Source organism: Globicephala melas, chromosome 5, assembly GCF_963455315.2.
Source record: "Globicephala melas chromosome 5, mGloMel1.2, whole genome shotgun sequence".
Classification (NCBI taxonomy): Eukaryota; Metazoa; Chordata; class Mammalia; order Artiodactyla; family Delphinidae; genus Globicephala; species Globicephala melas.
In genome coordinates, this window is record NC_083318.1 from 121943515 (window position 1) to 121967996 (window position 24482).

A 24482-nucleotide genomic window follows, 5' to 3' on the forward strand; every position below is an offset into this window, starting at 1 on the left:
CAGCTCTGCTGTAGGGCCTTTGACCTGGGAGGAGGGGAAGCTTCTCCCTTTTTATTTTTATTTATTTTTCCTTTAGAAGTGTTTATTAGATCATAAATGTACAACAGCTTCTGAAGTCTACACAGGCACTTCAGTTTTTAAAAGGAATACATGTAACATTATGTCTCATTACACCATGAACCTGGATAACAGCTTTTCAAAACTTTGTGAGAAAAATCTTGAAAAAGGTTTCACATGTCACCCGACACTTACACATTTTAACATTATCAAAGAAGGTATGTTTCTACACTCTTACAAAGACCACTAGAAAGAAACAGTTAGAAAGCTAAGAAACTGTTCACAATCTTTCCTCCATAGTAAGGTAATGTTCTTAAATAATTCAATCCATTCACAAATGGCTCTCTGCATCTGCTCTGATGTCTTCTGCTCTGCCTATTTCTGTATGACTGAGAGTTTCCACGACCTGAAGATGTTCTGTTACCTCTGGGCTCTCATTCTCTCCTATTCATACATCCTCTCCTACTTGCCCATGGCCAACAGAAAGAAACTCAGTATCGGCTGGTCCCTTCATAACCCCCACTTCCTCCACTGACACCTGGACCATAGTTTCCTCCACCGTATAATTCTCGTGCCTGCTACTGACGTTTCCACTTTTCGCTAAGCTTAGTTAGAAGGCTGCTGGTTACGATTTCCGAAAATCATTGTCATTTCCACTTGCACACTTTCCTCCTCCATAGATGCCATACCACCCCCGGGGCTCCCACCCTGGTGGCCAGATCCAGGTACTCCCCCACACCTACTAGAGCCATGACCAAGCCCACCGACCACTCCTGAATCCATCAGATCGTCCTCCAAGTTTCCTTCCTCGTCCTGCTCCAACATTTCCACCGCCGCCAGGAGAATCTCCAGCACCGACGTTGCCTCCTCTGCCACCTCTAGAACTGTGGATTTCCTGCCTTTGAGGTCGAGACAGGGCCTTTCTTACTTCTGCATGATGACCACTGACAGTATGGTATTTCTGCAGCACAAGCTTATCCACCGGATCACAGCCATCAAAAGTGACAAACCCAAAGCCTCTTTCCTTTCCAGACTCCCTATCAGTAATTATCTCAATGACATCGATTTTTCCGTATTTCTCAAAGTAATCTCTGAGATGGTGCTTCTCAGTAGCTTCTTCAATTCCACCAACAAAACAGCTTCTTCACAGTTAGGAAAGCGCCCCGCTGTCCAGAATCCTCTCTTGGGACAGCACGTTTGGGGGCAACCGTTTCCTATCAGTGGAATGAGGTGTGGCAGCCTCCACCTCAGCCATGGATGAGAAAGTTACAAAACCGAATCCTCTTGATCTTTTCCTGGCAGGATCCCTTATGACCACACAGCCTGTAAGTTTTCCCCGTTGCTGGTTGTAGTTCCTCAGATTTTCTTCTGTGGTTTCAGAGCTCAAGCCACCAATAAAGAGTTTATGGAATTCTTCTTGTTCCTTCTTCTTCCTCCAGAAAGTAACAGTTTTGAAACTTTCCTCCATCTTGGAGTCCATCGCTTCAGCCATTTTCCTGAAGCTGAGGGAGATGAGGGAGATCTCAGGGGAAGATCACGAACCTGCAACCTGACCCGCCCCGGATCTGAGGTAAGAACGAACCTCCGATGCTCCAGCAACAACACCTTCTAGGAGCACCTCCATGCAGGGCCCGGCACGCTTGCATAATTCTTGAGCACCTTTCGATTTTCTCCTGAGATGCAGACAGCCTGTAGCTTGCTGGGAAAAGCTACTTCTCCTCTTTTAAACAGATGATGCCTCGTGGTCTACGTGAATAACAGCACAACCACCTGTCACACACCGTTATTCTCCAGGTGCCAGTGACTACCATGGAAGAGTAGCCCCAGCACAGAGACCACAGCATCAGCCATAGGAAAGGAATTCTCTTTACCTCATTGAAGCACAGAACACAGAAGAGACTACCGCAAGATCCTTCAGCGTTAGAGAGCAGCCTGACATTGGAAGAGTGGAATACCTTCAGTTTGGGTCAGCGTGGTCGCTCCAGGCATCAGTGGGAAATGACAGTGATGGGAGTGCGTAGGAAACCCTTTCTTGGCACCCATTCTTCTCCCGAGTTTTTGATCATCTTTACCATCACTACCCTGAGCTCGGGTAGGTGGCCTATCTCCACTTCACTTAGTTCTTCTTCTGGGGTTTTATCTTGTACCTTTGTCTGGAACATGTTCCTCCGCTGCCTCATTTTGCCTAAGTTGCTGTTTTTATTTTTACGTATCTGGTAGGTTGGTCACATTTCTCAACCTTGGAGAAGCAGCCTTTTGCAAGAGACTTCCTGTGAGTTCCAGCAGGGCACTCCTCTCTCACTACCGGACTTACATGCTCTAGGGGTGCCCCCTATGAGGGCTGACTACTGTGGGTGGTCTGGTGTCACTGGCCCTTAGTCCTATCGGTCACCAGGCCCTGCCTTCTGCGGAGGCTGCTGGCCACTACTTGGCAGGACCAGTTCACCAAGGGGCTGACTGCAGAACCCCAGGGCATCCCGGGGCTTAAGGTGGATCACTAGTGGGTGGAGTCAGGGTCCAGAAAGCTCCGGGGTTACTTCCTGCCCACTGGTGGGTGGAGCCAGGTCCTGTGGTTAGTACTGGCCTATCCCAGAGCTGTTGTCAGATCACTGGGGTGGGGTGGGTTGTGAAGGCTGGCTCCTGACACAGTTGGATATGGGGTCCCGGGTGTCTCGAAGCTTGCGTTGACCTGCTAGCGGGCAGGGCCAAGGCCCAGCTGGTCCTAGGGCAGGGTCCGCAGGCTGCAGGATTGTGGTGTTCTTGAGTCCAGTGTCTAGCCCCTGGTGGGTGAGGCTGGTCCAGGGGCTAGAGCCAGCTTCTTGAGGGCAAGGCGGGCAGTAGGGGATTCTGGGGGTGGTGCCTGCCCACTGGTGGGTGGAGCTGGGTCCTGGCCCTCTGGTGGGTGGCACCGTGTCTAGAAACGGCTGCGGGCTTACGAGATATCTAGGCAGCCTCTCTGGTGATGGGCGGGCCTGCGTCCCAGCACTTGGCCTGAGGCGTCCCAGCACTGGTGGATGGGGCCAGATCTTGTCGCTAATGAACTAGAGGGAGGTCCCCACTCTGCCACCTGCCAGTGTCCACGCTGTGGAACGAGCTCCCAGGAATGGCTGCCGCCAGTGTCTATGTCCCCAGCGTGAGCTGCAGCTGCCCCCTGCTTCTCCGGGAGACTCTCCAAGACCGGCAGGGAGGTCTGGCCCAGACTCCTATCAGATTACTGCTTTTGCCCTAGGTCCTGGAGCATGTGAGATTTTGTATGCACCCTTTAAGTGTGAGTTTCTATTTCTAAGCCCAGGACTCCTTGAAAGTAAGCCCTACTGGCCTTCAAAACCAAATTCTCTGTGGGCTCATCTTCCTGGTGCAGGATCCTTGGGCTGGGGAGCTCGACGTGGGCCTCTGAGTACTCTCAATACTCTCAATAATTACTCTCCTGTGTAATTATTCTCCAGTTTGTGGGTCAGCCTCCCCAGCCCCCCCAGCCCACCTCCCCCCTGCCCCCAGGGGCGTGGGACTTGACTGTATAGCAACTCTGCCCCTCCTACCCCCCTGGTTGTGATGTCTTCCTTAGGTCTTTCATTGTAGAAGAGCTTTTCTGGCAGGTTTCAGCCTTTTCGTCCATGGTTGTTCTGCTGATAGTTGTGACTTTGGTGTGCTTGTAAGAGGAGTAAGCTCAGGGTTTCTCTACTCTTCCGTCTGGGCTGATCTCCTGTCAAGGAAACCCTTTCTTTTCCCTACTGCCCACCACCCCTTGCTACACGCGCACACACCACTCACGCATGCACGCACGTGTGCACACACATAATCCGTTCATTCTGCAATTTTTAAAATACCTACCAGGAAGGAGGTCTATGCTAAGCGCCCTGGATTTGGCGTGAGGAAGGCTGACGTGACTTCTGAGCACATGTCGCTCGGCAGCCGCGTTACCACGACAGCTCGCTCCCTGACCACCAGTGATGACCCACGAGTGGGGCCCTGACCCATGCTGAGCCCATTATTGCGTTATTCCTTCACAGCCACAGTTGATCGATCCAGAGGACAGCCCCCGACCCACACTGAGCCAGCAAGGCCCTCGTTTGGTAATTCCAGAACTGAGAGGGTTGGCAGACTCTTTGGGGTGCCTGGATTACAAAATACAAAGATTAGAAACTATAAGCATGTGACGTGGAGAAGAATAGAAAGCTAGCCTGAAGGTAAGAATAAAGCAAAGGGAAAACTGTGAAAAGCTAGAGGGAGACTCCCCTTGCTCCTGAGACGGCTGCAATCCTGCCATTGGATTTCATCAGCTAATCAAGGTAAAACTAGACTGGGTTTCCGCCACTTGCAACGAAGAAAGTCCCAGTATATTGACCCACACACACACTGTAAATGGTGGCAGCAATTGAAAGGCACTCTCACAAGACTTAAGAACTGAAGGAACCGCAGGAAATTAAGAGAAAGAGCAAAAATGGAAGAAGTGTTAAAGCTAAAAAGGGCTGTCTTGGTGAACTTAGACAAAGTATACGTTGGACGTTTCCAGAAACACTGGGATGCAGGGAGATTCTGCAAAGACCTGAGCTAGAGAAATAATCTGTTATTGTTGCCAATATTCAAGGTTTAGCTCCTGACTCATATGGCCTGAAGAATCAGAAGTTACAAGGGTAGGAAACATAGCAACATTGATTTATACAATTTATGAAATTTCTATTTGTTACTTATTATAGCACATACAGTTTTATTATAAAGAATCTTTATTCACCAAATAGCCATTCAGAAAAGCACTGTATTTTTCTAACCAAAATTTTGAGTCAACTAGATAGCCTCATCTTCCCTCTTCCCATCCTCTAAGGGACGTCTCTCTCCAGTTTAATTCTCTTGTCATTTTTCACTTCCAACTCAATGTCACAATTTGATGAAGGCTGGTGGCTAGAAGTTCTTGGAAATGGTCAACAACCCACAACCACAATGGTGTCTGTATCAGACAATCAAGCGTTCTTTCTCTCCATTTCCAGTTTAATGTTTTCCCATCTCTTAGACCTCTAAACCAGATCCAGCTGCTTTTCTTGACACCTGTCGTGTTTATTTAGAACCTGTTTTTACCAGAATCGTTTCAACACAGTAAAAATACCAGATCTGGTTTCCATGGGCTTTTCAGAGAAGGCAGTAAACAAAACAGGAGAAATAAAAGAGAGAGAGGCTGCCAGGTATACAAAGCAATACGAGTCGATTATCAGACTGCATATACGATGTTTTCTGACAGTAAGAAAGTACAAAACATTGTTTTATTAATTTTGGCTTGATTTCCCACCCTCCTTTTTCAAGGACAGTTCTATGAAATTAAAAGTAACTCCTATTTTTGTGTGAAAGCCAATGTTTGCAACTAAGTAACACACTATGGACCTTGTCAGATAACGAAAAGTAAAGACATGTTGTTTGTGTGTGTAAAGCATAATTATTCATGCACACACACACATTTTCCTTTCTCACAGTGAAGAGCATGCTAATTTATACATGCTTACTGTGCACAGGGAGTTTGCTGGTATCTTACATATTTGTTTCCATTTAACTCTCTTATTCAACCAAAAAGGGGTTACTAATAATTTGAGATTACAGTTCAGTAGTCTCTTTAATTTTGGTTAGAAATACAACAGTGGAAATAGCAATCAGATTGAAAGAAACAACATTTTCCACTTAATTTCTTTGTTGGAAGGGAAAAACAAACACTGCTTCATAACCAAACAGAGTTAAGGTTTTAATGAGCCAAGTGCAAGTTTCAATACCTTGTCCATCCTAACAGAAATGCATCTGTTCGGAAAGTGATTAAAATCCAAGAAAGCTCAAGGGCTTCTGTGGTATAAACACAGCTTGGGCCGCAGAGCTCTTGGCTCTGGGACTGAGCCAAACCTTCCAGAATGCTGGCAGAAACCCCACTCAGTATCTCCCTCCAGACCAAAGGAAGAAGTAGTAAACAAACCCATCAATCACCAGCAACTGGGAAGTGCTGAGAACCCTAAGTTTCAGCCACCAATATAGAAAGGAACTGATAAATTGCCATCCATCACTCCTGCTAAGCATGCATACAGGTTCTCACTTAGCTATGGACTTACTAGAAGTATGCAATACAGAATACTGCAGAAAGAAGACGAAGGCCTAAACCCACCTAGGGAAGGATGTCATTAACGGGATTTATTTTGCTTTTTAATACAGCTTATGGTACTTTCTTTTATTTTTGTACTTAAAATTCTTAAGTACAAAACTTAAGAATTTTAACTTAACTTTCCTAAGGATTTTAACTTAACTTTCCTAAGACATTTACAATTCTATGGAGATACAATTAATATTGTCACCTGAGATACAAGGATCAATTGTTCATTCATTGATTTATTCATTCTTTTAAAAATATTTCTCAAACACCTACTAGCTTCCTGGCACCATCTGTATTCTGAGGGAATATAAAAGGTAAAAGTAATCATAAAAGATATAGTCCCTGCTTTTAAAAGCTTGTCATCTGAGTACATTTATAGGGGATTTTTATATGTCAAAAAAATTTTAATAGTGCAAGTTAATACATAGAATCGAATAAAAAAGACAAGAGAGTGTATAATAAGTTCTTCTGCTAGTGGTTAAAAAGTAGGTACTAGTGGTTATTAGTTTTATAGTAATACTTGTGGGGGGGGCGTTTCTTATCTGAAACCCAATGAGGTTTTATTGAATGATTTTTAGTAATGTTTTTCTAGGTCAACTTCTGATGGGTACTGATTGGTCATGAGTTCAAGAGTCCATTCCCTAACAAGTACCTAGGTGTGACTAATGTGTGCTTTTGTTTCTGGTTAAATGTGAAAATTGGGAAAAGAGATGGGACAGATAAGAACACATGGGGTCTGCTCCTGTGTGAAGATACTCGAAGGTCAAGGCACCCCATGTGTAAGCCACAGAACAGTAATCCTCTACTTGGGCCACACACTGGAATCACTCAGGAAGCTTTTTTGAAAAAAAATTAATTGCCTAGGCTCCACCTCAGACCAATTCAGAACATGTGGAGGTGGGGCAGACTTTTTTAAGCTCCTCAGGTGACTTAGCAATATGAAGGTAGGTTTGTAAAACACCACCACAGAACATACCTGCAATCATTAAACCCCCAGCTCATCTTTAACCTCAAGCAACATAACTTCCTGATGTATCCTCTGAGGTTTACTGATTACAAATAATACACTAGGTAATTAACGAAGTTACTTGCTATATGCTGGATTACTGTCCAAGTCCTACTAAAACTTGAGGAACGTCAGTCAAAAATTATTATCTCCTGTCCTTTTTGAAATTTTGGTCCATTTCTTGTCTACTAAGGCACTACAGTTGTGACAATAAAGCCATGTCACATATATGGGTGATCACCTTTTATTCTCTATTTCATGGGTTCACATACAGCTCATCTAAGAGATGAATCATTGTGTATCCAGTGCAGAGAGTTAGAAGAACAAATCACATCACAGTCGTGCCCAACGATAAATTGCTACCCGATCCATCAAAACACCTGCCTGATTTGACCTCAAAGTAATACTGAAGTACTGCAGGAGCCTTGGTAACTTAGGCTTTATACTGAGGTCATGAAACTGCTTCTCACCTTTTCCTTCCTGCAGAGACTAAGGATGAGGAAAGGTCAATAAAAGCTACAAACTATCTTATGCTTGCTCCTAACAGATTTCTCCATGTGCTGATAATAGAGAGAATGACCGTGCCTAATGCCCTTTTTATACCTTATGTAGCTTCAGTGATTCCCATCCTGGCAGCACAACCAGTTATCCAGGGTGCTCACTCAAAGGCACACAAGCTCAGGCCTGATCCCTCAAGATTAAGGTTTAAGGAAACTTGGGTGGGACCCAGGAATCTGTATTTTAAATAAGGGCCTCCAAGAAATTCCAGTGCTGCCATGCTGGGTAATCTCTCATAGAACCATTATCCTGAAGAAAAAAGAAGACAAGGCTTTCAGTTTATCAACATGATGGCTGGAATATCTTTTAAGTGGAATGTCACACTGGTACTCACACAGCTGAAGAGCAAAAGTTTGTCTCTCTTTAATAATGAGGTCAGTTACCCACTGAGTTCTTAGTTTTATTTTTCCCTGTAGCAGTTTTCACAAACTGACATTATTTTATATGTCTATTTGCTTATTTTTAAAATATTGGTTCCCCTTAATAAAATGAACACTCCATAGTGCAAGAATGTGTCTATTTTGTTTGCTGACCTATCCTCAGATCTTAGAACAGTTCTTAACACATAGAAGTTACCCAGCAAATAATGAATGAATAAGTGGATAAACAAGTGAGTGAATATTTAGGAGGTGCTCAAAAAAGTTGACAAATTGGCGAGGAAGAGAACCTACCTATCCAAGCAGGGGCAGGAAATCCTCCCCAGGTCTTTCATTTAATCTGAGGGTTTTTTGTTATTTTTTTTTATTCCTGATATACAAGAGAATTACTAACCCAATCAGCAAGTTCCCTAAAATATAAAAATTCAAAAAAATTGAACTGGTTTTGTAGAAGTCAGTTAAACAAGCTTCAGTGTGTAGTAGGCTTGAGTTTACATAGCCTTCCTCATTAAATGAATGCTCTCAGTAACTACATCTCAGAATCTGCTCTCATTATTGGATCTGATGGCCAAACTTGGACCTTTCCATGCTGATGTACTACACTTGAGCTTTTTCAGGGTAATAAGTTTATAATAAGATTTAAATGGGATAAAATAAACCACCCCGGTTGGCCTCTTCTGATTTTTATTTCTTTTATTGCTTTATTAATCTGACCAGCGATTATTTGGTGCTTAGATGCCTTTGTCAAGAAAGATATTAAGTGAGTGACACATTTGTCTAGAAAAGTGAGGAACTGGTTTTAGATTATCAGCAACTGGCTTGGGGTTGATGACATGAGAAAATACTCCATGATTTTATGCATGTGAGGCAATTTTGAAAGATCATCATATTGGACATGTCACCAACTGAGTATGAATGCACTGCAGACTTTTATTGTTTGCAGCTGCCTGACATTCCCCATTCAGCCGTGAGTGCAGATGGTCCTTGGACAGCAATGTTAAGGATTACAATGAGGGAGAGATGACAGTCTTGGTCCCAGCTTAGGAAAACTGCTGTGAAAATGATTTTAAGAGAGGAGTTCAACTATAATATGACTCATAGTGAATGGGTGAGTTACCCCCAGAATTCTACCTTGTACTGTCATTCAATACCAGGATCCATTCAAAATGAGCTGAGTGAAGAGCGTTCCACTCAGATCAACCCTTTAGGGCTGCCATATGCTCATCTACTAGCAACTTGACATAAGGCTCCCATCTCTGCCCATCCTGGCTCCTTGTACACAAATGCTATTTGAACTTGACAAAAGCAAATGAGGACAGCCCACAGATTACAGCCTTTTCCTTTACCCCACAGCTGGCCAGGCCCCAGGAGAAGACTCTTATTCAAGAGGCTAACTTCAAGAAAAATACCTGGTCTAAAGAATTGCAGCTGTTGATGTTTCTGTGTAGCTTAGCCACTGCTAAACCACTGTTCCCATGGAACAATTCGATCTGAATTCGGCAAATCAGCAATGAAACAGGAGATAGCACTATGCATAAAAGTTAATAAATAGGGCTTCCCTGGTGGCGCAGTGGTTGAGAGTCCGCCTGCCGATGCAGGGGACACGGGTTCGCGCCCCGGTCTGGGAGGATCCCACGTGCCGCGGAGCGGCTGGGCCCGTGAGCCATGGCCGCTGGGCCTGCGCGTCCGGAGCCTGTGCTCCGCAACGGGAGAGGCCGCAGCAGTGACAGGTCTGCGTACCGCAAAAAAAAAAAAAAAAAAAAAAAAAGTTAATAAATAAAAAGAGGCATGAAGACAGAGTTGTCTACTGTAAAGAAAAGAAAACAGGCAGCATAATATGGAAATCAGATAAGCGGCACATTAATTGGAATGAAGAATATTTGTAAATTATAAAATTTACAATCCACAAAGAGGATACAACAATGTTCCTATGCCAGTGTCAAAAGTAATTCATGCATATAGTCATTCAACAAATGTCTATTGAACAATCTGCTAAGCCCACAAGCAAAGAAATATATAACAAAGCAGAATAAGAGACTAGAGGAAGGTACTGAAGATTATTTAGGAAATGATTATCAAGGAGGGTCTCTCTTAAAATGTGCTATTTAAGCAAAGAGCTGAATGAAGCTAGAAAGCAACACAGGGCTCTGGAGGAAGCACACTGGAGGAAATGTGAGGAACTGGTGTTAGATTATCAGCAACTGGCTTGGGGTTGATGACATGAGAAAATACTCCATGATTTTATGCATGTGAGGCAATTTTGAAAGATCATCATATTGGACATGTCACCAACTGACTGTGAATACACTGCAGACTTTTATTGTTTGCAGCTGCCTGACATTCCCCATTCAGCCGTGCGTGCTGAATGGAGCAACGTGAGGAGCAAAGCACGAAGAACCTAAAGCAAGAGCAAGCCTGCAGTGTTCAAAGAGCAGTGAGGGCTTCCCTGGTAGCACAGTGGTTGAGAGTCCGCCTGCCGATGCAGGGGACGCGGGTTCGTGCCCCGGTCCGGGAAAATCCCACATGCCGCGGAGCGGCTGGGCCCGTGAGCCATGGCTGCTGAGCCTGCGCATCTGGAGTCTGTGCTCCGCAACGGGAGAGGCCACAGCAGTGAGAGGCCCCCGTACAGTAAAAAAAAAAAAAAAAAAGAGCAGTGAGAAAAGTGGCGTGGCTGGAGCTGATGCAGCAAAGGCAGAGCAGGAGATACCCGGAGGGGCAGTCAGGGCCAGGTCACGTAGACCTTGTGATCCACTGCAGGGAAGTTTTATTTTATTAAAAAAATTGAATATTACTGGAAGATTTTAAGCAGTTTTCATTGGTAAAACATCACTCCCATTGCTGTCCTAGAGAACTGACTGAAGGGAGACACAGGTAAAGCAAGGAAGAGAAGTTAAGAGGTTGGTAGGAATCAAAAAGAGAGATGGTGGTGTCTTGGACCAGGGTGATAGCAGTGAATGTGCTGAGAAATGACTGAATCTGGGTTATATTTTAAAGATGATAGATTGATTTTGCCATTTGCAGCAACATGGATGGACTTGGAGGGCATCATGCTAAATGAAATAAGTCAGACAGAGAAAGACAAATACTGTATGAGATCACTTATATGTGGAATCTAAAAAAATACAACAAACTAGTGAATATAACAAAAAAGAAGCAAACTCACAGATACAGAGACCAAACTAGTGGGAGAGGGAAGAGGGGAGGGGAGTGTAGGAGTGGGAGAGTGAGAGGCACAAACTACTGGAAGTAAGATAGGCTCAAGGATATTTTGTACGACACGGGGAATATAGCCAACATTTTGTAATAATTGTAAAGGGAAAGTAACCTTTAAAAATTGTATACAAAATTTAAAAAATTTTAAGAGCAGATTGAAAATGAAAAAAAAGATGATAGATTGATGTGTGGTATGAGGCAAAGAGAGGAATCAAAGATAACCCCTAGAATTTTGGCATAGATAACTAGTTGTGATAGTGTCACAGAGATGGAAAGACTAAGAGAGCAGCAGATGTGAACAGAAAAAACCAAGAGTTCTGTTTGAAATGCCTATTAGGCATCTAAAGGGTAGAAAGTTGGATTTACAAGCCTACAGCTCAGGGGAGAAGCTGAGACTGGAGAGGCTAATTTAGGAGCCTTCAATATATAAAGAATTATAATACTCTTGGTTGAGAATATCAGAAAAATCTTGTATATGGAGATGAGAAATAGTCCTAAGCCCTGGGGCGCTCCATCATTTGGACATGACAAAGAGGAGGGGAGCTCTGAAAGAGACAAATAGGAACAGAGAGGGAGGCAAAGGAAAACAAAGGGAGTGAGGTGTCGCAGAAGCTAAGTGAAGTATTTCAAGGAAGGAACAATTCTTTGTATAAAAATGCTGCCAGGTAGCTGAAGGTGGGACTAAGGACTGATCACTGGATTTGGCAACACGGAGGTCATCAGTAATTTTAAAAGAATAGTTCTGGTGAACTGGAAAGACAAAGCCTAAGAGGAGTGGGTTCTAGAGTGAATGTAGAGTGAGAACTGGACACGATGAATAGTTCAAGAAAGAAGAGAAATGGTGCCGTATCTGGGGGGAAGGTATGGGATCTGAAAAAGTTTTGTGTTTTTATGGGTGTTTTACAGTCTGTTTATATGCTGATGGGAATGACTGATAGAAAGTAAAAGATTAGTGATGCTGGAGGGAAGGAAAGAGAAAGAATAATTGCTGGAATAGAGCAAACAAATCCATGAGTAGAAAAGTAGACAAAAGTAGGCAAAAGGGAGAGGTTGGTCCCAAAAGAAGCAGGGATCCATCATCATAAGAAAAGGTGAGAAAGAGTACATAGATACAGTGCTGGCGAGTGGGTAGATCTGGTGGTAAGAAGAGCTGGGAGCTGTCTTCTGAGAGCTTCTATTTTCTCAGTGAAATAAAAGTGATATTATTAGCTGAGAACAAGGAAGTGGGAAGGAAGAATAAAGATACTGCGAACGGGAAACAACAAAGAGAAATTGCAAAATAGTTTCCTAGGTGAGTGAGGAATGTAGTAAAGGTGACAGTGTTCCTTTCGTGGTGATAAATGAAAAGTGAAACCAGCCAACCTGACTTATTTTCTCCAGCCATGTTTCAGTGCTCACTGGTAAGCGTGGAGTAGGTAAAGTTGGATGTAACCAGAGTTTTCAAGCAGCATATAATGGGGGTAGAGTCGAGCAAAGGAATTGAAGGTTTATACAAAGGACTGATTACAGTGAGGGACCACGAACTTTAAGCTGGGTAAGTAGAAAAAAATAAAACGTGAGGTAGATGACGGGCAATAAAAGAATGGTGGGATTAACAGGTTGGATATGGTAGTTGAAGAACTGTGACAATGGGAAATGGGCTGAAAAAAGATGGGAAAAGATGATGGACAGAATGTGGAATGCTTGAAATTGAAACCATTTTGGTTACTGGTAATGACAATTTTGAAAATTATTGATAATGGCTGAGAGGGTAGCTGAGGAAAGGTGGAATAAAAAATAATTGATAATAAGAGAAAAGAGTGTTGAATGGTTGGTTCATCTACAGGAATGCTGAAATCATCAAGAGAAAGGACTGGAGTAGTGAACGGTGCTGAAATCTTCAATGAAGGAATAGGATTGAACAGAATATTGATAACTAATTTTGACAACAATCATGATCATAGTGAAGGATTTTAATATGTCTCTTTCAGAGCTTAATAAATCAAGCAGAGAAAACATAATTAAGGCTCTAAAGAAATGAATTCACAATGAATAAGCCTACTTTGATAGAAATGTCTATAACCATGTACCATCTTAACCAAGAATATATATTGTTATATTGAATCTATTAAATGTTTATAACTGAATCATGTACTTAACCACAAAATTTTTTAAAATTCCATTTAATGAAAGGAGAAAAAAAATTGTATCACTTTTACAGAGAATGTAAGGAAATTACAAGGACGGTAAGGACATTCGTCAGAATATTCAAAGTAGGGTTGAAAACAGATGCTTCATCTTATATCTGACATCACTTACCTGCTCTGTTCCACTATAAAGTTGAACATTTTATTGTCCCCAAATAGTATACTATATATTATAATTTATAATAGAAATTATTTTAAATGTAGTTGGTCACTGATACTTTGCCTATGTAATTTCAAATACCCAGGTATTTTATTGCCCAGAACCATCTTTCACTAGCTTCTATATTTCCACCTTGCAAACACTGTGCAATAATTATAGGTACCTCACTCCTTGTGGAAGAATTGTAGCAACCAGTGAGACACTGTCTAAAGAGTTCTTTGACTGCCTTAGACTGAAGAAGCTATAGAAATGAAAGTCAGAGTGTTATCATCATTTCACCTACTCCAAATAAATTATTACCGTTCAAGTGCCACAAATGTATGTTGTACTTTGCAACAGCAGTAGAGAAAGACAACAGACCCTTGTCCCCCAAGGGTCCTCTATTACGAATCCCTCAAAGATATAAACCAAAAGGGCCCCAAATTTAGAATATCAATTTACCAATTCTGATATTTACTGACTTTACATCATATAGGCATCCTGACTATGATAATAAGGACATTTAAGTTTGACTAATGTACCAAAGTGCTTTTCTGGCACCACAAATTTCCCTAGACCACTTAGACCAGGTCCTTAAGGAGTAGAAAGAGGAAACTGTACCAAGCTATACTGTATGTGTCAACTTTTGTTGCAGGTAAAAACAGCCCCAATCACTCAGCAGCTTACAACAAGCACCTGCTTCTTCCCCCCGTTACTTGAAGGCTGGCCCCTGCTGAGCTCAGCTGGACTCAACAGGCCTCATGTGTCTTCCCATTCCCAAATCCAGATGCCACTATCTGATACCGCTATTCTCACAGTAAAGGGCAGGAGGAAAGGGCTCAAGACAAAGCACCCAACTGCATTTAAGCTTCTATTGGGTGAGACAACTATCATACCCACTCGCATCCATTGACCAAAGCACATGACAGAGAGCAAACAACTGAGAATAATCCCACCTGTCACAACACTACGCTGCAGTGATATCTCCCATCCACCACTCCAATTCTTCACACCATAGGAGCTAAAGCTAGATATTACGCTTTCCTACAGCTTCCTCTTATAGAATTGTGTGCAGCTATTTATAATACTTTGTGTTTTGGTCCTACTGTGGGAAACTCAGATCTCCTTCCTCCGAATATCCTTCTTATTGGTTTTCTTAGGGACTTTAGGGAAGCTTGTGCTATTCAAATTCAGATGGATTGTTGTGACATCCTATAGATCTCCTATGACTGGTACAAAGAGTCAACAGCACCAAGACCCAAGCATACATTACTTTCAAGCCACTTCATTGTTTAATCCTATATGCAAATTAAAACATAGATTTTTTAATTAATTTTCGTTTCTTCTTCAGACCACATAATATCCAAGTTAGAGTAATAAATATTCACATAGTAAGTGCCCATGTATAAAGTATATATGCTCTTAATACCAAACTGTCAAGGCTATTTGTTTAAAAATTGATTTTTCTCTTCTCAAAATTTACTTAATAAGTATTTCCATAGAATGCATTATAGGCTGGATACTAAGCATTTTACACATATTTTATCCTTAAAACCACACTAGGTAAGCCCCATTATTATCATCCCTGTTTCACAGATGATGAGACCGGGGAACAGAAATGTAACACTCCAGGTAAGTGGCAGACCTGAGATTCAAACCCAGACATTCTGGGCCCAGGGTTTAGGCTCTTATCCATTACATTATGCTGCCTTGTCCCCTTCATTCAGAATTTTCTCTATTCTGCGAGACTATGCTTAATTTCTCCAAGCAAAGGTCTCATTTACTGTGCTGTTTTGAACTTTCAACCCCTGCATTTTCTCAGACTCCTCATTAGAAGAATCTATATAAACATGATAGAGTTTATATTTGAACCACACCTCACAGTTAACCATGCTGAGAGTCAAAGATATTTAAAAGGGACTTGTTCAAAGTCATGCACTTAGCAGATGGCATTTTGAATTTCTTGAAGACATGAATCTATATCAAACCGTGCATTAATTGCACAGTTCTCCTTCCACTGTATCCAAGGCAGTGAACGCCCTTATAAGTCAGCTTTTCTCTGAACGAACAGCTCCTCCCTAATTGATGGTCATTTCTATCTTACAACCTAGCATTTGCTAAACTTTTTCTTTTACTCTTTTTCAATACACTGCATGAAGCTGGATATGTTTTAAAATAAAAATACACTCTGCTATTTTTAAGGATAATAGTCTGAAATAAATGAAATTCACATATTTAAATACCCTGTTAAAAATTGTAGTTTCAAATTTCTCCTCTTTCAAATATTTTATGAGTGGCTATCAGAGGTGAAATAGTGAAACTTCGGTTGTAGAAGGGGACTAACTCCGTGGATGAAGAATTTACCAAGCAGTGAGACTGTAAAAGGATTATGTAGCAGAGAAAGAAGAAAACGAGAATAAACAACAATATAGCCAGATAAGGGATAAACTATGCAATTCATTCCAGTGTAATCAAGAATCGGCTTTAGGTGGATACTTTAGTTAGTAACTTTCTTGGCATATGAAATGGTTTGGTGAAATTAACAAGAACATGTGTATATTCTGTTTTCAGAATTATGCCAGTTTGGATGCAAATCGTGTTCTCTGATCCATAATGCCTATCCTGGTACAGCAGGACAAAGCTCTGTGACCTTGAGACCCACTGACTATGAGCTGGGCCTCTGCTGGTCTGCTTTTGGAGGCGATCACGTGGTGTTTTGACAGACCTTCCTCTGCTGGACTCTGACAAAACTCTACATGACTAGTGCAAACTTGTCTTCCTATTTTTATCAAGAACGTTTTGTTTTCTTTCTCATGTGGGAAATTGTTGTTTTCTTAAAAGAGACCATTATGCCTGTAGGGAAATCAAGTTACCAATTTTATTTTAGACATATACTCTGTGTGAATCGATTGCCACTTTCCTAATTGAGTAACTAAATAATCACTTCCTACACCAATTGCCTAGGGATATATTTGCATGCTAACGTACATGGGCAAGGTGCGTAGCACAGGAAAATTATTTGTGGCGTGTTGTTAAAATAATTATATGTTATCTTATATAATGGCTTAGGTCTATCATAAAGATTATTTTCTAAAAGTATTGAATAAGATAATCTTGCTTACAAGGCTTATGAACTTCACAGGCACTCATGAAATTCAAAGATAATATCTTTTATCATATTTGTAATAATCAATCATGGCTACCCACTACTGGGTATTTATGATATGCCAAACACAATGCTAAGTACATTCCTCACAGCAACCTATAAAGTGAGTACTATTATACCCATTTCACACGTGAGAAAACTTGAGCAAAGAGGTTCAGAATGGTTGAGTAAGTAGCCCAAAGTCACAGAAAGTTGTGATGTCTAAATTTAGACCCATATCTATCTGATTCAAAGTCCATGCTGTTACTCACTGTACTGTAGAGATTCTGCGCCCCAGAAACAGAGGCTATCTCTGTTTTATTGTATTTTGCAATAAAAATATAAACAAGCTCCTGTTAAATTTACTAATAGAGTTTTTGTCTTCATAAACACTAGTACAATTCCCCCAAATCAAATGAGATTTAATAAGGAACATGAATACAGATTAGATGTTTCTGGTCTTCTGTCTCCCATTAAAACATTCATGAAGATAAAAGAAGAAGACAAAAACTGACAATAGCAAAAGAAAAAAAAATAATGTACCAAATTTTCCATGCAATTTCCCCTAAATACATTGTCAGTAAGGGTAGATTGAAAAGCAAATTATTGGACTCTGTATCATAATCATCTAACCCAAAAGCAAAAGCTGTTCACCAAAGAAGAGAAAAGGAAAAACCTCTGACTCATTTCCCCTTGGTATAACAAACTCCAGAATATAATGGCTAGATTTTGTAGGAAAACAAGCAAGTAATTATTTTCAGAAGTGACCATGTGCTGTCCTCCTTTTCTGTCACTTCCATCAGCTCTCTTCTCTTTTTATTTTTCCATTCTATTAGTAGGAATAGAGAGGAGCATTAAGATAGTCTCCAAGCATGTTTTGTATTTAAAACACACACACACACACACACACACACACACACACACACAAATTAAACGAGACAAAAGAGCTGGGAGTGCTGAGATGGGTGTACTGCTTCGTACATGACATGGTTCAAAGAACTTCAGCTGGTTCCCCAGCACAGCCAGAGCACAAGCTTCACTTCAGTCCTAGCATGGTCATTTGTGATGAATACCCATCAGGCATTACAAACAGAATAAGAGTAAAATGCTACATTCTGACCTTCAGGTTTAGATTGAGAAAAGTTGCCTGAGCTCAAGTGAACAATAAAGGAGACAAAGGAAACTGAACTTGGTTGAAAAACGCCATCCTGGATAGCTCTTCCCTGAGTCAGTGAGCTCATCCAGGAAATAAACAATGGAGCCTACTAAAACATAAGAGAAAGAAAACATTTGGAGGGAGGGAAAGATTTTCCTAAAGACTAAGGGAGGACTTCCCTGGTGGTGCAGTGGTTAAGAATCCGCCTGCCAATGCAGGGGACATGGGTTCGAGCCCTGGTCTGGGAAGATCCCACATGCTGCAGAGCAACTAAGCCCGGGCGCCACAACTACTGAGCCTGCACCCTAGCACCCATGATCCACAACTACTGAGCCTGCACTCTAGAGCCCGTGCTCCACAACAAGAGAAGCCACCACAATGAGAAGCCCGCACTGCAAAGAAGAGTAGGCCCCGCTCACCGCAACCAGAGAAAAGCCTGCACATGGCAAAGAAGACCCAACTCAGCCAAAAATAAACTAAGTAGTTAATTAAAAAAAAAAAATAGTAATAGAAAAGAATTTTTAAAAATAAAGAGATAATCCTTTGAGAATCTAGGCAGAAGGAACAAATGACTTATTAGCAGAAGAAAAATAGGGGTTTCTTTCAAAAGCAACACTTTATGCCAGAAAAAAATGGAAGAACATATTTAAGATTATCAAGGAAAAAAAATGTAAGGTACAGATCTTATATCCAGAGAAAATGGATTTTTTAAAAAAGGATACAGAGGAATTATCAACATTCAAGAACTCAGAGACTATTATTCTCATGGGTCTTTCCTGAGGAATCTACTAGAGAACAGTCTTCAAAAAACTAAAATAACTATAGAGATATCAACATAAGAACTAGTGGATAAGGTTAAACATAACTATTTATAGAATTAAGGCAAAAATGAAGGTAAACAGAGAGAGAATATTGGATGCAATGGCCATATGATCTGAAAATGCGAAAATAGTACAACTAGTAAAGGGAGTGATATGGAAAAAACATGTCCCAGGGCTGTTTTGAGAAAAAGCAGATTCCAGATACAAAGCAAGACAGGCACACTATGAGCCTAAAATAACTTATACTGAAGAGCTCTCAGAAGACATCTGGTCAAAGAGGAGAAAAATGTAAAGATTTATCTTGTTACCTGATCTTAGATTTCTTCTACATTTCTCCCTAGACTAAAAGACATCCAGCCTCCATCTATATCCTGGCGCTAGATCCATTCCAGTTTTCCACGCTACTTTACACTGACAAGTGGTAAGTAACTGGATGCTTAAATTAGTTCTGATTTATATGAGGTTACCTCCAGCATGAGTTTCTTATCAAGCTACCAGTCCAAAGGTTAAGCTATTTTTTAGTCCTGGAAGATTACTGCTATGGTCTAAATGTTTGTGTCCCCTCAAAATTCACATAGTGAAACCCTCATCTTCAATATGATGGTATTAAGAGGTGGTGCCTTTGGGTGGTGATTAAGCCATGAGGGTGGGCCACTCATGACTGGGATTAGTGCTCTTATAATAGAGGCCCCACAGAACTCGCTAGCTCCCCTACCATGTGAGGACATGAGAAGTTGGCAGTCTGCAGCCCAGAAGAGGGCTTTCACAAAAACCCTACCATGTGGACACCTTAATCTTGAATTTCCAGCCTCCAGACTGTGAGAAATAAAGTCATCAGTCTACGGTATTTTGTTATACAAGCCCCAATGGGCTGAGGCAATTACCAATTTTTAATAGCTTTTATTCATCTCTCAAGGTGATTAGTTCCTCTTCATCACCTTAATCATATCCGGAAAACAGCTGATCCTTACCTTACCTTTAAGAACTAATTACTACATTTCTAGCTTCCACTTAGGATGTAGAAAGCTGGAAAGAGCATCACTCCCAACTTTACATCAAAAAACTTACCAGATAATCTGCAAAACCACAACTTTTCTTGAACTTACCAAACAACTAAAGTCACATGGCAACCAAATAACCTGAAATCTAAAGTAGGACATTGACTCCAAGGACAGATGGGAAACCAGTACAAGTCACAGTGGCAGAGCATGAGAAGAAGCCACCATAAGGGACAGTGAGAAGAATTCAGCCACATTTTTTATTTAACTACTTAAGGCCAAGTATAGGCTAGGGCGAGAACAATATAACCCTGGGAGCTGCAGACGTATGAAAAATTACTGGCTTTTCTCACAGACTTAACTGTTTGCTCACCAGAAAGATGGGTGGCAGAAAGAGAGACATCTGTGAAATCCTCCCTTGGGTGCATACCTGGGAGAGGAAGAAGCAGGGGCTGCAGGAAGGGCACAAAAGGCAATCTGAGTCCTTCTCCCCTGACTCATCACTGAGACAAAAGCCTTGATGGTGCTACACAGTGCCCAGATATTTGATCAAGTATTATTCTGGATAAGTTTCTGTAAGGGTGAATTTTGGATGAGATTAACACTTAAATCAGTAGACTGAGCAAAGCAGGTTGCTCTTTCTAATGTGGGTAGGCTTTATCCGATCAGTTGAATGCCTGCCCCTACCCCAGGTAAAGAGAAGTCTCTGGCTTGACGGCCTTCAAACTGGGGGATCAGTACTTCCTGGTTCCACAGGAGCCTGCCAGCCTTCAGACTCAAACTGGGACATCAGCTCTGCTGATTTTAAAGTTGCTAGCCACCTTAATCACATGAGCCAATTCCTTACAATAAATAAATAAATATTACAATTAAAAAAATAAATGAATCCTATTGGTTAGATAGATAGGTGATTCATACATACATACACAGAGAGATAGATACCCTTCTGTGTCTGTTTCTCTAGAGAACCCTAACTAACACCCAGGAACTTGAGTGAACCAACTCTTAAGTAAAAGTTTGCAGGGGCATTCTTCCAGTTAATATTAGTTTTCATCCACACTAATAAGAACACTCTTCTTCCTTTTAATATCTTAGTCACAAACTCTTTTGAAATACTGTAATAAATGTAAAAAGAAGATACTTAATAAAAACCTACTTTCATTCTAAGTGATTTGAAACTGATTAGTGTAACACAAATCAAAAAAGCACTTATGGGCTTCCCTGGTGGTGCAGTGGTTGAGAGTCCGCCTGCCGATGCAGGGGACACGGGTTTGTGCCCCGGTCTGGGAAGATCCCACATGCCGCAGAGCGTCTGGGCCCGTGAGTCATGTCCGCTGAGTCTGCGCGTCCGGAGCCTGTGCTCCGCAACGGGAGAAGCCACAACAGTGAGAGGCCCGCGTACAGCAAAAAAAAAAAAAAAGCACTTATTTTTAGTAGGAAATTCTCAAAAGGTCACTTTTATTGAAGAATTATGCAGTGCTTTGGTGGAATTGATAATGATGATGGTGATAAAGATGATGCTGATGTGGGTGGCTAAAAATTTAACTATGGTGTTTTTTTCTTGAGATATTGCTTATTAGTATCTGAAAAAAAAAAGGGCTGATAAGCTAAAGAATGAATAAAACAAATAAACCTAAGTAAGAATGACCCCATTATTAGTTTTATACAAAATATTCTTGCATGGAATATGACCGATTTTGTAAAATGTTGGTCAGTGAATTTAACTTGAACTCTCACTTCAGGATAAGGATTAGTTAGGGGATTTAGCTTGATAAATTTGTATAATTGGCTGTGTAATTTTTATTGTCGATTATTTTAATATTTCATGGCAAGATTCCCAGCCTTAGGTTTTTACCAGTGTGGAAATACAATTGTCCACTGAAAAGAAGAAACAGTACCTGATTTGTGACTGTGCTTTGTTTCATGTAGCGCCTTTAATCTGAATCAGCAAGAGTGGGTCAGAATATAAATCTGCATAATTACCTTTTGCTTTGTTTTTAAGGAGAAAATTGCTATGAATGCATGAACATTTTGTTAAGTATCTCAGTCATTTTCAGAAGATTCACAGGAGCTTAATGAGATTCTAACCCTGAATGTAGAGATAACGGTCAACAAAATTATGTCTATTAGTTACACCAATTATCCTTTCCCACTTTCATATGAAAGAATAAACACTGCAGGGTTAGTTTTTAAAAACTGAATTCAATCACCAAACTTTTATTTAACAACAACAAAAGAAAACCCACAAAGAAATAATTACAAGCTTAAAAAACGTAATTTAGGGGGCTTCCCTGGTGGAACAGTGGTTGAGAATCTGCCTGCCAATGCAGGGGACACGGGTTCGAGCCCTGGTCTGGGAAGATCCCACATGCCGCAGAGCAACTAGGCCCGTGAGCCACAACTACTGGGCCTGCGCATCTGGAGCCTGTGCCCTGCAACGAGAGGCCGCGATAGTGAGAGGCCCGCGCACCGCGATGAAGAGTGGCCCCCGTTTGCCACAACTAGAGAAAGCCCTCGCACAGAAACGAAGACCCAACACAGCCCAAAATTAATTAATTAATTAAAAAATATATACTGCTGAGGAGGTCCATTAGTTTAAAAAAAATGTAATTTAGTTTCTATGGTTAACTACTCACTAAGTCTTGAGGAGAAAAATCTGGAAAAAAATGTAGCATTCCTATTCTATCCACTTGGTTTCATTCATTTCTTTCCCATTAGATCTTTTTTTTTTTTTTTAAATAGCCAGGGAAGTTATTTCTTCAGCACATCTGAAATAATGTGGCCTTACTTCTCAAAATATGGGAATTGTATCACTGAGAGAAATCATATTACCAATTTTCTTAATCTTCCCCCACTTACGGGTCCAGCCGCTCCACGGCATGTGGGATCTTCCCGGACTGGGGCACGTACCCATGTCCCCTGCATCGACAGGCGGACTCTCAACCACTGCGCCACCAGGGAAGCCCCCCCCACACACACACACACTTTTTAAGACTGATCTTAGCACAAAGTTACTTGCTCAATTTCATTTTATAACTGAGATCCGAAAGCAAATCATATTTATCTAGGAGAGATGCCAAGCAAATAGGAGTCAAGAAAGCTATTTTAAAGTCTGTGTTCATTCAGGAAGAACACCCCTGGAAGTAATCTGAGACAGAGTATTTTAGATTGTATCTAAATGGTGATAGAAAGTGCTGGAGAAGGGAATAGTCATCAGACAATTGCCTATTTCATCTGCACAATGCTAAGCAATTACTTTTAGCTTGTTTACTTATTATTTCTTACTTAGTTTTACCAAAAGTGGAGTCCACAGATAGGATGCAAACTTTTCTGGGCACCTCTGAAAGACTAATTCTTAAAGAAAGCGGTCAGAAATTTATATCCACATGCGACTAAGGCACTTCTTAAAGGGAGCAGACTCACCGTACAAGCAGAGTCAGTCAACCTGGCCCAATGACAAAGCCTCAGTGATGACGGGAGACATAAAAATTTAAGTATGGCCAAGAGGCAGCCACTTAGAATATAAGACCTATGAGAAAGGGATTTTTGTTCCCTGTAGTGCTTTCAGCACCTAGAACAATGCCTGTTGCAATAGAAGACACTCATTAAATATAAATAATGAATTAATGAATGAGTCCTCAGTCCATCTCTTCATAGAATCATATTTGAATCATGGTGCTTTAACTGTGGGAATCTGTAAGTGGATGGATGGAGAAGGAAAGGATTGTGAGGGGAAACAGAATTATTTTCATTTAAAAAAAACCCATAAGATAATTAGGGCAAAGGGCAGGAGTGCACTAGTACCCTTCTGTGGTAGATCCTGTGGTGCATCACCCAGGTGCATCCTTCAGGATAAGGTACTCACCCCTCCAACTGCTGAGAATGTTTGCTGGTGACTTACAGAGGAATCCTTCCTTGAGAATTGCCCTCAGTCAAAGGGAGGTGTCTCGCACAAGGTTATGTTCCCGGTGGGGCAGCCCCCATCCAATGACTAGTCAGGACCAGAGTACATCACAGATATAGAGGACAAACTAGTGGTTACCAGTGGTGGTGGTGGGTGGGTAATAAGAGCGGGGGAGTGGGAAGCACACACTATTGGGTGAAAGATAGGCTACAAGGATGTATTGTACAACACAGGGAATAGAGCCAATATTTTGTAATAACTGTAAATGGAAAGTAACCTTTAAAACTGTATAAAAAATTTAAAAATAAAATATAAAGTTAAAAAAGAAGACCAGAGAACACAGCCTTGCCCTTGTCTCAATACAGGACGTATCTGAATGGCTATCTCACCTTCCGAGCTCCTCAGAGGATTGACGGAGGGCTCTGTGGCAACTGCATTGCAGTTCAACCTCTGCCTCTGCTCAGCCCTGCTCCCTTCACTCCATACAAGGGTATAGAAGGGAGAGCACTCCTCAGTCAACCTTGGCAACCAAACTCCATTTCAGAGTCTGTTTCCAGGGAACCCAACCTCAGACACAATCAATGGGGTAAAAAATAAAGAGGAAGAGGTATTGACTCCACCTTACAAAACATAGAGAGGCTTTGGCTAGAACAATACAGTTATTGCAAGTAGTAACTCTGATGCAGATCTGACGATTTGTTAAAACATTTGTGTCAAACTAGAGAGGAACTTCCTGCGTTATGCCGCGAGGATAACTGTGATTCACTCAAACTTTTCCTCCCAAAATCCAAAATTGAATTTCTT

At 41.4% G+C, this 24482-nt stretch overlaps 1 pseudogene; it reads right to left on the minus strand.

Moving 5' to 3' along the window:
* Window positions 1–548: 548 nt before the first annotated feature.
* On the minus strand, window positions 549–1525 carry LOC115858170 (heterogeneous nuclear ribonucleoproteins A2/B1 pseudogene; annotated as a pseudogene).
* Window positions 1526–24482: the final 22957 nt, after the last annotated feature.